General features: G+C 40.1%; 1 protein-coding gene and 1 long non-coding RNA gene across 4 annotated transcripts in view; one reads left to right on the top strand and one right to left on the bottom strand.

Annotated features, from left to right (window-relative positions):
- The window catches only part of fam189a1 (family with sequence similarity 189 member A1), a 120,935-nt gene that overhangs the window by 79,404 nt on the left and 20,223 nt on the right, over positions 1–21,308 (bottom strand). The window lies entirely within an intron of this gene.
- LOC119782709 lies at positions 10,656–18,951 on the top strand. The gene is made up of 2 exons (XR_005280702.1): positions 10,656–11,596; positions 18,847–18,951. It is a non-coding gene; the product is annotated as an uncharacterized LOC119782709 (long non-coding RNA).

The following is a 21,308-nucleotide window of genomic DNA, read 5'->3' as shown; positions in this document are numbered from 1 at the left end:
GCAGGCCTAATTATTAATTTATTTTGTGTTTTTACCTCACTAGTGACAGGAAAGGGAGTATGAGAAAGTGAGAGACATGTGGCAAAGAACCACAGGTCGGATTCGAATCCAGATCAGCCGCGTCGAGGACTTAGGCCCCCATTGGTCGTGGGCTTTAACCACTGCAGCACAGAAGCACACCCTGCTTTTATTGTTTTAAATATAAAGAAAAATGCACCTAAAGTGTAGGTCTTTTATAAAAAACAACAAACTCTTGTAGAAATCTCTTTACAGCCAAACATTTTCATCAAATCAAATGCTTCACTTCTGTTCTCAGTGCTCCTGTGGGAAAGCCTCTGTACCGCCCCAAATCTCTGCAAATTGTCAAAATAAACCAAGACAAACATCAAACTTTGATTCAGAAGGAAGATGAAAAACATGTTAAAGTTCAGAAGCAATGAAGGCGACTAAATGGTAGTTCTGAGAATGATTACAACCACAAGCTTCACTCAGTTCTTTCTAATTTTTCCGCAACAAACACAAATAACTGATGAGCTTCTGGTAAGTTTCCCTCTCTTCTTTTGGACAAGACATAGTAAGCATCACCGTCCATGAATCTAACAGAAAGAGAATTTGAATAAGATGATGCCTCCTTGGATTTGGATGCTTATATTTCTAAGCACAATTTTCCCACTACAGAGTGAAGACATCTAAATGGTGATGACTTAAAGGAGGCAGCTGGCATCTGCTGCTATGTGAGGCTTTTAATTAAAGCTGTGGGATATACAGCCAACTGTGACTGTGCTTTATTCAGCTAACCAGGCCTTTATGACTCCAGTGTGTGTGGTAAATTGTTAAAGGAAAACCCAGCATAAGTTCTAGATCAATTAAGAAAACACTCATGCAGTGTCACTGAGTTTCTCCAACCTTACTGGTATAAACCTTACTGGAGTAACCATGTTCTTGCCACATCTGAGCTGGCAGCCATTTGTTTCTAGGCCAGTGAATGCCTTCATTTTGGCCTGAACTCCTCACCAGCCAGTATCCGGGTAATGTTCTCACTTACATATCAGTTGGGCGCCATAGCCTGCAGTGAGAGCGGTTCATGTGATATGACCTTTCATTTGGTTTGAAGAGAAAGAAAGAGACATACAGCAGCACCCAGCTCCCCTCTCACTGCCTCTGCAATAAAGCCAGAGCAATAAAGGCCAGCTGTCTTTTAACTTATCAAACACTCAAATCCACTGTTTGATAGATGTGGAGAAGTAAGCAAAGGAGTGACGGTGTTTTGTATAAATCTACACCATTTATAGCACAAAAAACATCCATCAAATCCTCTAAAACCAGCCGAGCACCGTAATCAACCTTTCTGCTGATCACTGAACCGTGCTGTCCAGAGATGGAAAAAAGCCTTTGAAATGTCAGTAGATAAAATGAGCTTGTGTGCAGAGATGAAGATAATCTTAATACAGAGTTGTTCTCAGTTTGCTGGGAGGACTCCTGCCTTTACTGCTCTGCAAAATACTCTGCGGCTTCACTGTAAAGATTTTATAATAACTTTTACAAATAAATTATAAAAGACAGCATGTGATTTTTTTTCTTGTTTTACAGTGATATATTCCTTTTTTTACATCACTTTACCAATATTAGTTACCCATTATTGGTGATTTACCTATTTGTAATAGAGCTGAAACTAGCCCTACAGTCTGTAGCTTACTTTATAATCAATATTTTTACTTCTGTTTACTTTAGGCTTAGAACTTAAATAAAATCAGTTCTTACAAACACTCTTTTGCAAAAAAGACACTTTACTAACTTAACCCACAACCCAAAAAAGGTTAAAGAAGAAATATGGGATTAAGATTTAACTGATTGGATTAATTTGAATTTGATTTAGGACTTATTTAACATTGCGTTGATGTGAGATCCTCAGTCAATGTGGTTCTCTACCAGTTCTGTCACACCACCACCCTTCTACATAGTGTAATGTGGACAAGTAATAATCTCATGCTGCTCTCCAAAAAGGTTAGGTTAATTGGCTTCTTTAAGTTCTCCTTTGGTGTGTGTGAATGGTTGTTTGTCCTGTTTGTCTCTGTGTTGCCCTGCGATGGACTGGCGAGCTGTCCAGGGTGTATCCCTTAAAAAATATGCAAAATTAGCAGCCAAGGTATGCACAATTTTTTACTTGTAACCGCACACAGTTATGGGTGTAAGAAATGTAAAAAAAAATACTTTTCACAGACAAAGCTAGTTATCAAACTGAAAGTGATTGTGATTGCAGTTTTTGTTTTCAGTTTCGGCACATTTGAAATTCAGATGCAAACCTGCAGACAAAGATGTCTGTGGTCATTGTGGCCACAAATGAGGCATTGGTACAATGACAGAGGATGGAGAGGGAGTCTATGTGTATCTAAAAATGTTAGACTTTTAGAAATAGCAATAACAGAATGATATCAGCAGCGAGAAAGATGTCTGCACAGGCCAGCACAAGTGGCTAATGGTATGGAACCAAACTGGTTACACGTCTTGTTAGTTTTGCACTCCATCTTTGAAAATCACCCGCAAAAAGCCCACTTAATACACATGCAGTTAAATGCTTCTTATTTGGATTCTTAAAAGATCAGTTTCTAAGTCTTTTTCGAAACAGCAGCCCCAGAGTTTATCTTTAAATTAGAATTTTATCTTGCTAATGTTCTCTATGTCTCTAAGGCATTTTTCTACTCAGCAAACCCTTTTTTCATCAATTCAACAGATTTTAAAATCACAAATTTCAAAAGAAAGCTGTTCCCTAAACTGCTAGTGGGACCAAGTAGCACTAAATTGGTGACTCAGAAACAACACTGTTAAGGAACGCTATGGACAGCGGAAACTTGCAAGAAGAGAAGGAAGTTTTGTGTCAGAGGTCATGGATGAGTCTCCGCCGTCATAGATATTTTATTTAGAGGAGGAAAGTTAACAGTGATATATGATTGGCAGAGTTTAGGTGTACTAACTGACATATAACTAACTGGCCTGCATAAGATAACGAAAAAAAACCCAAAGATTTTCAGACAGGATTTTGTTTTAAATTGAAATTTTCTAACTTTTGGGACAATGTCGTCTGATGGAGAGTACATTTACATGTTTAATCCAGAATGATTTGACATTTAAATATGATTTCCCTACGACTTCAATTTTCTATCTGTCTTAGATGCAAGTACAGCAAAATTTTTGCACATCTCTGGTGTTGCTGCTATTTTCCTGTATGTACACCTGTAAAAATGTCCACAGCTGAGTATCGATTATTTATTCTTCGGGTGTCTGAGGATTCAATTCAGTTTATTTATATAGTCCCAATTCATATCACATGTCTTTTCAAGGCACTTTACAATTCACCAGGTTATATAGTCAAATTGATTGTAAACAGTGTTTATATTTTGTACATAGTACAGTAATTTTTTTTTTAATCTTTTTAACTATTCCATGTATTTTTGTTATTTTCTTATACACTTTAAGGTCTACATTTGTGTGACCACTTTTGCTGTAATGATGCTGTAACACTACAATTTCCCCTTTGTGGGACACTAAAGGGATTTTCTATTCTATTCTATAATGTTTGTAGCCTTACCACATTTATTTAGTCTAAAAAAAATTTTTCTGAATTTAAATGGTCAGTGACTATGTATCTAAAAATATTTACTTACTCACCTAAAGTATGAAATGCATGTTTCAAAATTAGCACAAAGGTATACATTTAGCTCTTAAAAAAAAAAAAGTGAAAGAATAGGTCCCTCTCAAAGGGACGAGAGTGGTTACATGATAGGACATCACCTCTGAAATAAAATCAGCTGAGAGTTCCTAATGCCTGAAAATGTGTTAGTTGCATTATGACATAGTTAAGGTAAATAATAGTGGCAGTAACTCTGTCATGTAGAGGTTGGCAAAATAAAAATATAGAACTGGGTTAGGTCTTAATTTTAAAACTTCATGGGGCCTGCAGATTTGCTCAAGCTCAGTGTAGAAAGCCTAAAATAATGGATTTCCACAGTAAGCAGGTGCATTCAAGTAATTCTGCAAGAAATATGTAATGACTACAGTGGTGTTAGGCACACCACCACTGGACCCTAATGAGGTAAAAATATCTTCCCTGTGGTTACAAATACTGGCTTTCATTTAGGCCATCCAGTGGAGGAATATGTGTTCACTGACTGTATTGCAACCTTGGTTTAAAGGGCAATGTCGTGTTCGGATATTTCCCAGGAGCTCCAGTTGCAGGAACACTAAATGTTATACATTACTAAGACATTAATGACCTGCACAAATTCCTCACCTAAACCAAACAGAACACCTTGGGTCTCATGCAACATCAGTGTCTGACCTCACAAATGTGCTTCTAGAAGAATGGAGTTGAGATCCAATTAACCGTTTCCTAAAACTAGTTTTCGAGAAGAGTAAAGATGTTATAGCTGCAATCTTTGGGGAGCGTCATATGGATAAAAGATGGGGTGATGGTGTTGTCATATGTGTGTGAAAGCAGACTAGCTAACTCTTTGCTGTAAAATACTGTAAGTCAGAACACACCAACCCAATGTGTTTGGCCCTGTTTCTCTACTAGCCATATAGTTCAGCTTTTACTGTGAATATCTACAGTATATGTGCTCTCTTTCATCATTTTGGCCTGAAAACCATCTTAGAGCTCATTGACTTCACTTCGTCTTTCAAAGATAGAGCCACTTTTTGGAGCCAGCTCACTATTACCATAGAAAGTATTAATGGATCAGTGTTTGTCTTTTCTCTTTGTGTGTCTGACTCTGTCTTCTCAAACACCCAATCAGCCATGGCAGAAGGCCACAAACTCTGAGCTTGGTTCTGTTGAAGGTTTCTTCTTGTTGTTGACTCTGCAAAGTCAATGCCACAAACAAAGCAAAGGTCTACTGTCAATAAATGCTCATCCATGAGGAGCGAAATCAGTCAAATCAAAACTAATGTATTGCTAATGTTAACTCACTATATTTCATCAAACAAACACTAAGGAAGATTAAGCTGCTCCCACATCATAGAAACAGAGGAGATCTATTTCAATGAATCAGTGAGTGAGATCAGAAACAGGAAGAATAACAGAACTAATTACATGATTTCACCCTATTATTGCAGATGGTGTTGGTGCGGTTCTGTTCCGGAACAGGGAAATCAGAACCGTACACTGCAATTATATACTTTAATAAGAAAGTACTGCCATCTTACCATATCCAAAACCCTTTAATCATGTTTTAATGACTGATTTAGGCTGTTTTGCTAACACTAATGACACAGGCACAAGTTGGTATGTAAGCATTTAAAATAGCAGCTTTCCCAGATGAGAGAACATACAGTGTATATAAGCAATGATTCAAACAGTTCTCCATCTTACTACAGTATTAATTATGCAGCAACGCCCAAGAATATTATGAAGGGCCCCTTTGAGCATACTTGGCTTTACGTGGCCACAGTAATCCAGAGAGTCCATTCATTATTTCATCACTGAAAGCTCAAATATCGATAAGCAGTTACACTGAGTTAACATCTGCTGAAGATACTGTAACCAACAACTCTGCAAAACGACAATACATATAGCTGCTGTTTTAATATGCAGTTTAACTCACCCCTGACAGGTACAGCTGAAACAGGATGAGATCTCATCAGAGCTGCAGTCTGTGATTACAAGGCTGGAACAGCAGCTATTGATTGCTTCCATACTGAGCAAAAAATGTGTGAGGAAAGCTAAAACCTCTCCAAACTCTGCTGCTGATCTGAGGTAGAAAAGCTGGAAACCACAGTGTTTGATAGCTCACTGAAACAATGGCTGTGAAACAGGATTGATTAGAACAGTAAAGTGGATTATAGACAAATCATTGGCACAATAAAGACAATTTTTCTCGAGAAATGAAGTTTGCACCCTGGTGCTCCTCAATCACATTTATTTTACTGCAGAGCAGATCTAATGTAAGTGTTCCTGTTAATTTAACAGACAGAAAGATGCGCTGCAGTACATTATTTAAGCCAAACATTACCAGATAATTCTCCAATTTCTTAAAATTAAGGACTAGAATTAAACTAAACTCTCCATCTACAAAAAAACGAAACATTAAATGTCTGTAATTGCCTTTGTAAACTGTCTGACATGTCAGTTTACACATAGAAACCAGGGATTCATTTCTCCTGTCTCACATCTCTGACTTCTAACACATTTCTGTTGCTAAAGCGGAGCAGGCCTCACTCATCCAGAGAGCTGAACAACCAATCAACTTTACTTGGACATGTGTGGTCATGATCTGAAGGAGAACTGGAGGATTAAATCTGTCTTCTATGTCTGCACAGAACGCCATGGCTGATTTATTAAAAAAGAACAGAGCCACTTACTTACTGGAGGCTTAACCCAAGGAGCAAAATGCTACAGCAATGCTCTAAGGACATAACCACAATCCTTCTGGATCTACCTACAGCGGGGGTTGGCAACCCGCAGCTCTGGAGCCGCATGCGGCTCTTTAGCGCCCCCATTGTGACTCCCTGGAGATTTTTCAAAAATGTATGAAAATCTATTTTTTATATATATATATATATATATATATATATATATATATATATATATATATATATATATATATATATATATATATATATATATATATATATATATATACATTAACATTTGTATAACAAATAAATTAAAATAAAATTAAAATAATTTGCGTCATAGCCATAGAGATCTGTGGTCATAACTTGGAACCAGCATGGCGCAGTGCAAACAAAGCTGCAGGTGTGTCTCTAACTATGGATCCCAAAAGGAAAAAAGGAAGATAGCTAATGAGAAAAGAGAAATTAAAGAATGGACCGAATCACTTGCGTTCATTTTCAAAGCGGAAGGATTGCCTGCATTTTGTCAAAAAAGAAAAAGAAAAATATGGAAAGGCATTTCCAGGGAAGGCTAAATATGCAGGCGACCATCAAGTTGGGAGTGAGAGAAAAAGTGGGATTGCAGAACTTCTGGATGAATAAGAGGAGCGCAAAGATAGATTTAAGAAGTAGATTGCATTTCTAATACTGCTGCTATTTTGTTGAAAGGATGAAAAAGCGTCACCAGATCAAATAGGTAGCGCTTTGATGCAGGTATGTAAACTTTCTCCCATTTTTTCCCAAAATACTAAAAATATAAATCACACCAAGGAATGCTGGAGACAGAGGATGTGGGATTTCAGGGTTACAGAGCACTGCTCTGATGGATGCAACTCCTCCAACAGAAACACGTCCATCATAGAAAGATCAATGCAACAAAACTTAAACCGCGCGGTGAAGTGCAATGAAGTGGTGCGAGATTGGAGCGTTCACTGCTCATCCCTCACCTCATGCTACTATGTGACATTTGCTCCAGTATAAACATTTAATCATGCTTATTATATTTTTAAGCCAATATAGTCCTTTTCTATAGTGGTCTAATACACTTAGAGCCCGTGTTGCCATAAGAGGCATATATAGGACTTTAAAATTTTTGCGGTTCCAGACAGATTTCTTTTTTGTTTTTTTTTGGCCCAATATGGCTCTTTGAGCAGTTTGGGTTGCCGACCCCTGACCTAGAGCAAGCCGAGTCAAGAAGCGCTTGGATAAAATATGAATGTCGATGTAAACAGACAAGAAGCTAACTTGCCAAAAATGGCAAGTTGATGAATATGTAAGTAAATGCTGCCAGCAGACGGTGACAGATGCATTGTTGGTCTTCTGTAAAAATTCTTATCAGGCTCAAGAAGGACCAACTAAACACTACCTGGTGTAGGTAGAAGATCTACTTGGGTAGTCAGATCTGCTCTGGGCCCTGCACATGCCAGTGACGTTACGCTATTTGATTGGCCAAATGTTGCCCCAATGACTTTAAAACGTTGTGGTTGCCCGGACAACAGTAGTAAAATAATGCAACATCCGTGTGCTGATTCAGGAGCATCTGCAGGTCTAATGATCAATGAAGTTTTACCTATTTGATATCAAAACTGAAAAAAAATATATGTTTATGGTCAACAAAGTAACTGCAAGTACATGGTATAAAGAGGGAGAGCTGGGTAGGCTCTGTGGCTAACAGTTAGCCTATCATACTAACAACAACTGTTCATTTTCTACAAGTAGAAAAATTGTTGTTTTCATTGTCAAAAATCTCAACGAAAGTAACTAATGCAGTACTTGCTTTTAAGACTGGAAATGATTGTTTTCTACTTTTGGCTACTTTAAATCGACAAACGCAAAATAATCACAAATATAGAATAATAATACGTTGAGACTCCAGAAGAGATTCGATTCTAATGAAACAGGTGCAATACAGTTTGTCCAAGCGGTGTTGCTTTATTGTGACGTCATCAGCAGATCTGATCAACCATGCAGATCCGGTACTAACAGACAAACGCTCTGTCTAATTTGTTTTATTTAAAGATGAACAGAGGTGGGTAGCAACTAGTTACATTTACTTAGTTACATTTGTGAGTAAAATTTCTGTCCATTGTGAGTGACTTCACTTAATGAAAAAAAGTTTGTTCTGAACAAATACATATGCAACGTTGAGAGACACAGTTTTTTTCTTTATTGTACTCAAGGTTTATTGTTTAATTTTTTTTCTTCCATATATTGAGTCCTGGGTATGCTACAGACCTCTGAAGATTAATATATGTTTCTTTGTTTTGTAGGAATATCACATGATCAGGAAATACTGTAGGTTAAATCAGGTTCATCAGCTTTTTTTATTTTATTCTTTAGATTTTAAAACGTTCTCAGAAATAAATAGGCAGAGACCAACCACAAGCCTAAAATAAATATATATATATATATATATAAAGTCAGACAGTTATACAACAACGAAGTCAAGATAAAGTATTGGATGTGGTGTGGTGTGTTGATTTTTGGGGGAAGCTACGTTGGTAAATATGCTCCCTTCATGTAGTTGCTACGAGAAGAAATGTGATCTTATCCTTCTCACATTTTCACCATCAGATATTTGCAGAAAAGTCTTTAAACTTGGTTTGATTTAATACAAATGACACATCTTTGCATTTTTTCTCATTTTCCGACATAGTCTTAATAAATGTTCAAAGAATGATTTGAACGTGTCCAGTTGTATTCTGGGAAATTGGCTTTACCATGTTCTATTTGAACAGTTTATACAATCAGTTTTATCAAAACAACCAAAATGACATGTTATTTTTCTCCATTATATTGCCTTCCGTCTGATGTTTAATTGCTTTTTCCAATTATATTAACTTGTAAAGGAAAATTATTGTTCATATTTCTTTCTTCTCCTTCACCTTTTATTTTGCCCAATTATCGTGGAACAGGATATTGCTTTTTTTGCTTATGACATAGTCAGTTCTTTAATGTGGGGTCAGCATTTACTTTAACAGCTTGCTCCCTGCAGTTGAGCCATGTTTTCCCTCACATTTTTTTTTATTCACGGCTGTCAGATTAGCTTTCAAGGACATTTTTTTCCAGCTAATTTTATTTCCACACCACCCCAATGTTGCCAACAAAAAACCTGGAAAGTAATCATTATTGCACATAACAGGTAAATGTCAGCTATTTCACAGCATTGCCTCCAATATTTCAATCTCTAGATCTCTAAACGGATTCTTCCTTGGACTTCACACCTCTCCTTCACTTCACTATTGGGTAAATCCAGGACATTTTAATATTTATAAGTTAGTCTAAAGGTTTTTACTAGTAATTGGTATTACAAACCATGTTCTTCTTTCTCTTAATTAGAAAACTGAATCACGTTTAAACATAGCATACTTTTTTCTACACCGCCATGAATTGATTTTTAATACTGCAGCCACTTCCAACCAAATAAAAAGCAGAAGACCTCAGCTCCCTGCTGGGAATTGAGCATTGAGCAATGGACCAGCAAACCGAAACTCCCTCAATTTATCAAAGTGGCCCCACAAATCAATGTGGATTTCTTTGCTGGAAGCACTGCCCACGTGGCAGATCATTCCCATTACCACATAACAATATTGGCCTGTTGGGAGGCTGCGGTAATTTTGTCTGTAGTTTAAATCACAAGCAAACATCACATCCCTTCTCTTAGTTAGAGAATTAACCCAAACACAGAGGAAAGGTAAAAACCATCCGTGTGGGCCTTATTGCGCAAACAACCCACACAGACAATTCTGTACCTGCTCAGAGACAGCTAAATCAACCTCTGAACAAAACAAACAGATTTTGATCACATCGCTCTGGAGGTCAGACTGGACTCAGGCAGCATATTGTCAAATATTATGGGGATAATCCCTGTAATCCCTAACAAGGAACATGTCCACATGAGCAGCAGGTGTCACCTTGTCTGATGTCAGAACAACCACCTCTCTGCAGAGATGAGAGCAGAGAGCTTCAGTTTAAACATCATTAAGTATTTAGGTGATGTTTCTCAGTGAAGAGCTTCACATTTTAGCATCATAATGTCCAGATTACTTCTGAAAATTTCATTGTACAATTGGGTACTAAAAATAAACAAAATGGATTCCAGACATGCCTGTTTGCAGTCTGGAAACTCTCACTGGATGAGTAGAAATGGCACAATACTGAATAAAATGTGTAAATGCCCCTAAACTAAAAAGACATGCTAAAACTGGTGTAACAATTGTTCAACATTTGCTGTTATTTTCTGTTTATAAAGTGTTTGAAATTTCACCAAAACCTGATTAATACGAAATAGCTTTTGTTTTATTCACATTAGAAAAGTTATCTGTAATTTGTTAATTTTTACATGAATACTTGTACTGTTGCTTTAAGAAAGCGCTCTGTAACGATGTCAGCGGTGCTTCATGCTCAGTTGGCGCTAGGCTGCCTAAGAGGAGGTAGGAAACTTTTACTGCTTGTAGTTTTATAAAAATGTTCTATGAAAACATGTAAATGTAATTACATGCAGTTGTTAAACGTTGCCTTTACTGAAAAACACTCAGATGACATATTTGTTTCTCAATATGTGTCTGTATTTATTGGTCAGAGCAAGTATTTTCCTGCTACAGCTACGGGGTTTCCCCATGTGCTCTTCTCAAACAGGGGATGCTGACCTGTGTATGTGTTGAAGCTGCATGTTACTGAGCGTTTTGTTTCTGTCTGTGCAGGTATGTACATCTAGTTCTTAGCATCATTGTTTAAGCTGGTTGCATTAATAATATATGTTGGATTTAATTAATTATTATAACAGATTTATTGTTTTCTGTAAGAATTGTTACTTTTTTCCATGTTTAATGTTTTATTATTTTTCTTGGTAGTAAAGATTATTTTTGATTGAATTGTTTTGCATTGCTCTGCTGCAGTTGGCGCTAGGCTGCCTAAGAGGAGGGGATGCTGACCTGTGTATGTGTTGAAGCTGCATGTTACTGAGCGTTTTGTTTCTGTCTGTGCAGAATCCGGCTGGATAACTGTATTAAAGAGCAACTGGCTATACCTATGGTCTGGGTCCCTCCTTCATCAGAACACAACGCAGAGCATAAGCAAGTTAATCGGTGTCATAATTGAGGAGTGTTAGGACACAGGCAGATGAGACCGGTTACAATGGTGCCGTGACTTTTTTTTTGGATCTGTTGAGGAACGACGTCATCTCGTCCGCCGTGGGAAGCTACAAGTAAATCTCATTTTTGATTGTTTTTTTCTTGTGTTTTTGACAAACTCATTTTGGACATTTTCCCTACTCTCTTAAGAAGGAGAAACTGCACCTTTTGGTCTGTTTATTATCCAATACCAGAAAGTGACTGCACACTTCATAATATCAGAATTTCCTTTTTGGTGTTTTTTTTTTTTTTTTTTTCAGTGTGTTTAGACATCCACTGCTATTTAGCAATTTTGTTTATGTGTTACTTCTTATTTACTTTATTTGAATTAATCTCTCATAACAGTGTGTGTGCATTTTGGGGTTATGGCTGATTCTGACATTTTTGATGGGGAGGATAGCGATCTTGCAGCTCGTCCATACGAATTTGGTTTGGGGAGAGGGTTACTTTACAAATCATTAGAATCAAGAGCACCAGGGCGTGGATCTACAATTTTGAACACCCCACAATTAGCTTCGACTCGTTTTTCAGACCAACATATGCCGGGTCAGGCTGGGCAGGTTACACCAGATTTGGGTTCGCTTATTACCCAGCTAGCTGAAAAACTGGGTGACTCTATTAGAGCTCAACTCTCATCTGGTGAGCATGCACAAGGTGCGGGGGCTTCTGACCTGACGTATCAGGTGTCTTCTCCCAATGTTAGTCTTGTTATGCACTCTGATGCTAAGGAAACCCCCAATATTTCGAGGTGATGGCTCAGATAAGTTCACAGTACATGAATGGGAGAGTCTCATGTCTATGTACTTAAAAAGGAGGGCTGTTCCTGTCCATGAACAATCCCAAGAGACTATGGCGAGGCTGATGGGCAAGGCAGGTGATGTTGTGAGAATTACACTCCGCAACAACAAATCTATCAATCATGTCACATGTCCTAACTTAGTCTTTGACATCTTGAAACAGCACTTTAGTGAACTCACTTACTCCAACATGCCTCTAGCTGATTTCTATAATACGCTGCCAATGCCTAGGGAGGATGCAATGGAATACTGGATAAGATTAAATAGAATGATGGATGTGGCAGATGAATGCTTAAAGAGGCAGGGTCGAGGGATTGATGACCCACAGCATGAAGTGAGCATGATGTTTATTAAACATTGTCCTGACAGAGCTCTTGCGAGTGTCTTCAAGTTTAAGTCTGCAGAGAAGTGGACAGCAAGCGAGATTCAGGAAAGGTTAGATGAACACATGATGGAAAGGAAATCTCAGAGTACTATGCACACTCAGCAGCCCAAAGAAATTCCGAGAGTGGTTAAAGGATATTCTCATTGTCATGCACATAAGACTGACAGTCCTTCTGTTTCAGAAACTTCAGGACGGACTGCTCAGTGTGGGATACCTACACCAGCTACACCACTGACTACTGGGGTAGATAATGACTGTTTGCGGAGCTTGGTGAGCTTATTGGACAGGTTAGTGCTACAACATGGCAATGACCCTCGAAATCAAGCGGCCAGGGGTGCAGCTTCTCAGCCCTTACCGAGGGCTTGCAGGGCTTGTGGTTCTCATGACCATTCAACCTTGAGTCACTGTAAGCGTGAAAACCTCTGTTTAAGGTGTCTTTCCCCTGGTCACTGGAAGCGAAATTGCCCTCAGCAATCTGCACATGTGCTTCGGTCTGACAACAGGTCTGCGGATGCAGACCAACAGTTAAACTAGGAAACCCATGCCTGGGGAGAGGCGGTGTGGGTTGTGAAAATGAATCTCTCTCCAACATCTGTGATTTGGCAGACCTTTTTGAGGATACCTGTGCCAAGGCACCAAAGGGTTCAAGAGTGGTCATTCAAGCAGCACAGAAGCTTCAAGCTTTCAGTGAACTGTTTTATTCCCCTGTCCTCATTAACCACAGCGTGCAGCTCAAAGGCATGCTGGACTCTGGCTCCATGGCATGCAGTATCAGTGACCAAGCGGTGGAAAAACTGAGTTCTGCTGGGATCTTGCCAGAAAAGCAGCACCCTCAAGAAAGCATTATTCTTGTGGGGTGTGGTGGACTGCAAACTAAGCCTGATGGATTTTTTCAGCTGGAGATGGAAGTATTTGGCATCTCTTGTAGTGTACCCACGTTGGTTGTGCCTGGTCAGCATGATGATCTGATTTTGGGCTCGAATGTTATTAAACACATCATGCATGTTTTGAAACAGGATGAGAAATACAGGGGAAATGCATTGAAAAATGACTCTGACCCTGAAATCGGGCAGTTTTTGTCAATGTTTACAAATGTTGAACACTGGAGGGGTGAAGAAGTTCCAGACAAAATTGGCACTGTCAAGTTAACCCAGGCAGTCACCCTCTTACCCAGACATGAGCACTTAATCTGGGGTAAGCTTCCTGTCAAAGTTCCCATGTCCCCCGGGAGCACTGTCCTTGTCGAACCTACCAGCTCAAGAGCTGCCCCACGGGGTGCTCTAGTGGGTCGGCTCATCACACCATTGTGGGGTGATAGATGGGTGCCTTTGACAGTAGTGAACCCTTCTGACAAGCCATTGATGTTGAAAAAGAACAGCAAGTTAGCTGATGTCTCTCCATGTTTAGCAGTTGAGGACTTTGATGTTTTCCAGGGTCTGCACATGGCTGTAGAGGATCAGCAGAAGTATTCTCAGCAACAGCTACGACAGCTGTCGGCTACAAACAGTAACGATGTTTCTTTGGAAAGTCTGTGTGATATGGGTTTGGGGGCTATTGACTTGGACCTTTGCGAGGTTAGTGAAAGTTGCAAGTCCCAACTCATAAAGTTGCTGATGGAGTATCGTGACATTTTTTCTAAGGATTCCCTGGACTGCGGCAGAGTGCATGGTTACACCCACCGCATACGGCTGACAGACGACAGACCCTTCCGGTTACCGTACCGCAGAGTTCCTCCTGCACATTATGAAAAATTGAGACTGGCACTGACTGAGATGGAGGAAAAGGGAATCATTAGGAAGTCCTCAAGTGACTATGCCTCCCCTCTGGTGATGGTATGGAAGAAAGATGGGGGGCTTCGTATCTGCAATGACTTCAGGTGGCTGAATGCTCGCACGGTTAAAGATGCCCATCCCTTGCCTCACCAGTCTGACTGTTTGGCTGCACTTGGGGGGAATTGCATATTTAGCACAATGGACCTTACTTCAGGGTTTTTCAACATTCCAATGCATGAACATGACAAAAAATACACAGCCTTTACGACTCCCCTTGGACTGTATGAATACAATTGCATGCCACAGGGGCTTTGCAACAGCCCAGCCTCATTCATGCGGATGATGGTTGGAATTTTTGGGGACATGAACTTCACAAAATTGTTGTGTTACCTCGATGACTTGCTTGTATTTGCTCCATCAGAGGATGAGGCCCTATTGAGACTTCAAGTGGTTTTCCAGAGGCTGAGGGAGAACAATCTTAAGCTGGCTCCCAAAAAGTGCCATCTGATGAGAAGAAGGGTGCGTTTTTTGGGACATGTCATTGATGGCAATGGCGTGTCTGTAGACCCAGACAAGGTGGAGGTGATCTCCAAAATGACTCCTTCTGACATCATGGAAGATGATGGGCGTACACCATCAATAAAAAGGATAAAGTCTTTCCTAGGTATGGTGTTCTACTATCAGCATTTTATCCCAAACTGTTCCTCCATTGCTAAACCCCTGTTTGCACTTACAGCGGGACAGAAAAGGAGAGGACGCATGGCGAAGGACAGGAAACTACAAGGTGTTTATCGTAAACTCATACCTAATGACTGGACTGAGGGATGTGAGCAGGCTTTCCATAAGTTAAAAACCATGTTGTTGGAATGTGTCATGCTTGCTCACCCAGATTTTGATGAACCATTTATCTTATCCGTTGATGCATCTTTGGATGGTCTTGGAGCAGTGCTATCACAAGTTCCCAGAGGACAAACCAAAGCGCGACCTGTTGCATTTGCGAGCAAGACTCTGAGTGCATCACAGCGGAAGTATCCAGCTCACAGATTAGAGTTCATGGCTCTTAAGTGGAGCGTCTGTGAAAAGTTTAGTCATTGGCTGAAGGGGCGTCACTTTACCATCTGGACGGATAATAACCCCCTGACTTATCTCCTGACAAAACCAAAGCTTGATGCATGCGAAATCCGCTGGGTGTCAAAGCTTGCTTCTTATTCCTTTGACCTTAAACACCTGGCTGGGAGAAAAAATGTGGTTGCAGATGCTCTCAGTCGTGACCCCTTTGCAACACCAATCAGTCACAGGTTGTTGGAAGAGTCATATCTGTCTCTTACACAAGAAGCTGACCAGGTTGATGAAGATCGTGTGCAGAGCGCCTTCAAGTTCAGCTGTCAGCCAGAACATGATAAATCAAGGGATTATCCATCACTGAAGGTTGTTTATGACTCAGCTGAGATCCAAGCCCTGTGTCAGTCCCACTGTGACTGGATTTCAGGAGCAGAATCGAGGGCGTTGCAGTTGACACAACAAACTCAACACATGCAATGTGGGCAAGGTGAATTTCCAGTTCTCTCTATTCAGGAACTGCAGTCCAGTCAAGAGCAGGATGCAGTCATCTCTAAGGTTTTACCCTTTGTCCCCACCAGGACGAGACCATCTAAGCGTGAGAGGCGATGTTCAGACATAAAGGTTGTCAGAATGCTGAATCAATGGGATAAGCTGGAAATTCGGGATGGTGTAATGTATCGAGTGACGAAGAACCCTGTGACCAAGCAGAAGAGGTTCCAGTTTGTGCTTCCCCAGTGTTTACGAGACAAAGCATTATCTGGCATCCATGATCTGGCAGGGCACCAAGGACAAGACCGCACTTTGTCTCTTGCTAGGCAGCGTTTCTATTGGCCAGACATGGAAAAAGATGTGCGTAGATATGTCAAATGTTGTCAGAGATGTGTACTGGGAAAGACACCAGAACCAGCTGCTCGTGCACCCTTGGAAAGTATCCAGAGCTCTGCACCAATGGAGTTAGTCTGCCTAGATTTTTGGTCTGCTGAGGATGGCAAGCAACGGTCAGTGGATGTTTTGGTGGTTACTGACCATTTCACCAAACTGGCGCATGCTTTCCCCTGTGCTAACCAGACAGCGAAGCAGGTTGCTAGAAAGCTCTGGGATCATGTCTTTTGTGTTTATGGGTTCCCAGAACGTATACATTCTGACCAGGGCACAAATTTTGAAAGCAAACTGATTGCAGAACTTCTCCAGTTGGCAGGCGTTGCTAAATCCCATACCACGGCTTACCATCCTATGGGAAATGGTGTGACAGAGCGATTTAATCGCACCTTGGGTTCGATGCTTCGTACCCTTCCTCTTAAAGAGAAGCAAAGGTGGCCAGAACAAATCCAGACACTTACATTTGTTTACAACGCAACTGTTCATGAGACGACTGGGTACGCACCGTTTTACCTGATGTTCGGGCGGATTCCAAGACTGCCGGTGGACGTTCTGTTTAAGCCTGTCCTGAATGACCCTGCTTTTGCTGATTACGATTCATATGTCAAGACTCTCTTTTCCTCTTTGAGGAATGCGGTGGAAATTGCTCAGAAACATTCCCTTACTGAACACTAAACCAGTCCAGTCAGTACAACAAGCGCACAAAGGGCACTCATTTGTCAGTTGGTGACAGAGTTCTTGTAGCAAATAAGGGAGAGCGAGGGAAGCGTAAACTGGCTGACAGGTGGGAGGACAGCATGTACACCGTTGTCGAAGTGCATCCAGATATCCATGTGTATAAGATTCGGAATGGTGAGGGACAAACAAAGGTTGTACACCGAAATCTTTTGCTGGATGTGAGTTTCTTACCAATCCTCAGGTCAGATAATGAGGGAACAACGGATTTCTCAGTCAACAGTGATGGGTTAGGGTACAGCACCGTCAACAGTGGGGACGGGAGTCTCTCGTTCCCTGGTGACTCACTATTGGACGTGGATGTGACTGACGTGTCTTGTTCCACCACACCGGTGCTGTCGGGTGTCCCTGAGCTACAGACTCAGTCGCAGTCTGACAGTGATGAACATGGCAGTTTGACCTTGCCAGCTCCGGCGGCATCACTTAATGAAGGTGTCGATTCTCCAACTGGCATGGATGTGACATGTTCTGGAACTGCTTTTCCAGACAATCGGCAAGCTACTTTCGGGAGCAATGGACCATTTAGAACCCGTGCTGGGCGGTTGGTAAAATCAGTTAACAGATTAATAGAATCTATGGTTCAGGGGCCTTTCTTGAAGAGTTAGAAAATCTTACATGTTAGCTAATTCCTTTGAGTTAAGCATAGATTTTGTTTTAGTGACATATGTATTCCATGTAACCTATACTTTTAGGGTGTTTAATTTTCCATTTTTGATTTCATGAAAGTTAACACGGCGGGAGTTTTACTTGGGCCAGATACTGTTACGTAACAGGCGTAGCATTGAGCTAGGGACTTTTAGAGACTTGATCAACCTCTTTCTTTCCCGAACCTTCTGTTGAGGGTGACTTCTATGTTGCATGAGCAGACTAGGTCTGCCTTTTCATTTGTGCCAGGATGTGCCCGGTGTAGACTGATCCTTTTGTTTATACTTCTCTTTAGGCTGAAATCAGGATTTTGGTGAATTTCACGGGGGGTGAATGTAACAATTGTTCAACATTTGCTGTTATTTTCTGTTTATAAAGTGTTTGAAATTTCACCAAAACCTGATTAATACGAAATAGCTCTTGTTTTATTCACATTAGAAAAGTTATCTGTAATTTGTTAATTTTTACATGAATACTTGTACTGTTGTTTTAAGAAAGCGCTCTGTAACGATGTCAGCGGTGCTTCATGCTCAGTTGGCGCTAGGCTGCCTAAGAGGAGGTAGGAAACTTTTACTGCTTGTAGTTTTATAAAAATGTTCTATGAAAACATGTAAATGTAACTACATGCAGTTGTTAAACGTTGCCTTTACTGAAAAACACTCAGATGACATATTTGTTTCTCAATATGTGTCTGTATTTATTGGTCAGAGCAAGTATTTTCCTGCTACAGCTACGGGGTTTCCCCATGTGCTCTTCTCAAACAGGGGATGCTGACCTGTGTATGTGTTGAAGCTGCATGTTACTGAGCGTTTTGTTTCTGTCTGTGCAGGTATGTACATCTAGTTCTTAGCATCATTGTTTAAGCTGGTTGCATTAATAATATATGTTGGATTTAATTAATTATTATAACAGATTTATTGTTTTCTGTAAGAATTGTTACTTTTTTCCATGTTTAATGTTTTATTATTTTTCTTGGTAGTAAAGATTATTTTTGATTGAATTGTTTTGCATTGCTCTGCTGCAGTTGGCGCTAGGCTGCCTAAGAGGAGGGGATGCTGACCTGTGTATGTGTTGAAGCTGCATGTTACTGAGCGTTTTGTTTCTGTCTGTGCAGAATCCGGCTGGATAACTGTATTAAAGAGCAACTGGCTATACCTATGGTCTGGGTCCCTCCTTCATCAGAACACAACGCAGAGCATAAGCAAGTTAATCGGTGTCATAATTGAGGAGTGTTAGGACACAGGCAGATGAGACCGGTTACACTGGCATGAACTGTTTCTATTTTAGTTAGGTGCTTTTAAATTTATTCGTTTAAACTACATTAGATAAAAACCGTATAGTGAAATTTTAAAGTAAAACCTTTAATATCTTTAGCACTTTATTTGCATGTTTAAAGCAGTTGTTTTGACTTATTTCTTCTAAGCTGTCATATTTTCCCTGCTTTTGAGGAGGTACTTTGAGTAAAAAAAGTTTGTTGTAGAGTTTATTAGCATAAATGCAGAGAACACAACATTGGTACAGAGCATCAAAAAGTTCCAATGATAACATTTAATTCAGGAAATATTATAAGTTAAGAGCTTCCATCAACATGAAGCAGAACAAAACGGTGAGAAGATTAAATGCAAAAACATTGCCATCCCATATGTTGATGGAGTCTCTGAAAAACTCAAGAAGCCTTTTGAGAGAGAGGCTCTCTCTCAAACACAAAATCCCAGTACATTTCAAACCAAACAAGACCCTTAGGCAGAGGCTAGTGCATCCTAAAGATAAAACCCCCAAACCAGATATGAGCGGAGTGGTGTATGCCGTTCAGTGCAGTGAGGAATGCTCTGATCTTTATACTGGAGAGACCAAACAATCTCTCCAAAGACCCATGGCTCAACACAGAAGAGCTACCTCCTCTGGACAAGACTCTGCTGTGCACCTACACCTTAAGGTCAAAGGACATTCGTTTGAGGACCAGAATGTTCACATTGTGGACAAAGAGGACAGGTGATTTGAAAGGGGTGTGAAGGAAGCCATTTATGTTAAGAGAAAAAAAAAACACTACCATAAATAGAGGGGGCTGGTCTCAGGTTCCAGCTCTCAAAAACCTAAAACGCAGCAATAGAGTTGATTCCTTCCCACTACAATCTTAACCCCCATCGCCATGCAGGGGACCAGATCATCTCGCCTAGGCAGCCAGGCCAACAATGCCCCTAACGACTCCCTTTTCAGACGCATAGTCCAGTATCGGTAATTGCAAGCCAACAATGACCTGAACAACTTCCCATTACTAATTGTGGACCTGTTTCTACGGTTCAGTTTGCATGTTTTCTAAGCCATAACAAGGTTTTGTTGGGCTACTAAGCCTGGAACTCCAGACATTTTGAATTGAGAAAGCTTCCTGGATGAGAAGCGTAACAAACTTCAAACTTGGAAAACAAAGTTGTTGTTGTTTTTTTGTTTTTTTTTTTTTTTTTTACTTTTTTTACTTTTTTGGAATGACTTTTTTGGAATGACTATAACCTCGGTCCTCGAGGCCCGCTGTCCTGCAGGTTTTAGAGGTTTCCCTGCTACAGCACAGCTGATTTTAATTGAAAGCTGATTACTAGGCTTTTGGTCTACTGCAATAATTATAATCAGCTGTGCTAAAGCAGGGAAACCTCTAAAACCTGCAGGACAGAGGTCCTTGAGGACCGACTTTGGGGATGCCTGACCTGGATGCAACAACAGTTACAAAACAGTTTCTTAATTCCTCTGTTGCCTAACATCATGCCTATCATTTCCTAGGAGATTACAGACACAGTAAGCCTTTGTAGATGGACCAAATATTTATCTAAATTTCAACATATAAAATGACACAGCCGATTCTTTTACATTTACTTTAAATGATTGTTGAACATGTGAGAATACGCCAACCCTGCAAAGACCACTGTAAATACAGAGGGTTATTCTTTTTCTTTTATCTCTTTGGAGCAGGAGCATTAGTTAGACTAACAACTGTATTGTGTTACAATCAGGCAATGGAGGGGATGTGAGCTGACTGTAAACAGTTTAGATTAGATGAGGGTGAAGAGAAGGTTTGGGTGGGAGAGAAGGCTGAAATACCATTTATCCGCCACACAATTGAATCTTTCTGCTAGCTCATACCATAAAGCAAGACTGGCCATTTGCCGAAATTATAAACAATAACTCAAAACTGAGGTACAAGCTAGCTTTGTCATCATGGCTACATAATCACATCTGTTTGTGTCTTTTGCTCTGGCTCCTTCTGACAGTGTGACTTTTTGATCAAATTCTCCCTCATCACAGTTTGAAAGGACCTCTGCCTGTCCATGATTGAAGCCCAGAGCCCTTCTGTTGTCTCAGGAGTGCATTTGTTCAAAGAAACCAGGGGCTTTACCCTCACACCAATAAGCTCTGCTTTCATGTGTTCAGATAGATCATACACAAACAAGTCACTCAGGCTGGATGGCACTAAAATAAAATATACATCTGAAATTTATCAAACATATCAAACATTTGGAGT

The sequence above is a fragment of the Cyprinodon tularosa genome, unplaced genomic scaffold (assembly GCF_016077235.1).
Source record: "Cyprinodon tularosa strain WSP-4 unplaced genomic scaffold, ASM1607723v1 ctg197, whole genome shotgun sequence".
Classification (NCBI taxonomy): Eukaryota; Metazoa; Chordata; class Actinopteri; order Cyprinodontiformes; family Cyprinodontidae; genus Cyprinodon; species Cyprinodon tularosa.
This window is presented reverse-complemented; position numbering and strand designations above follow the sequence as displayed.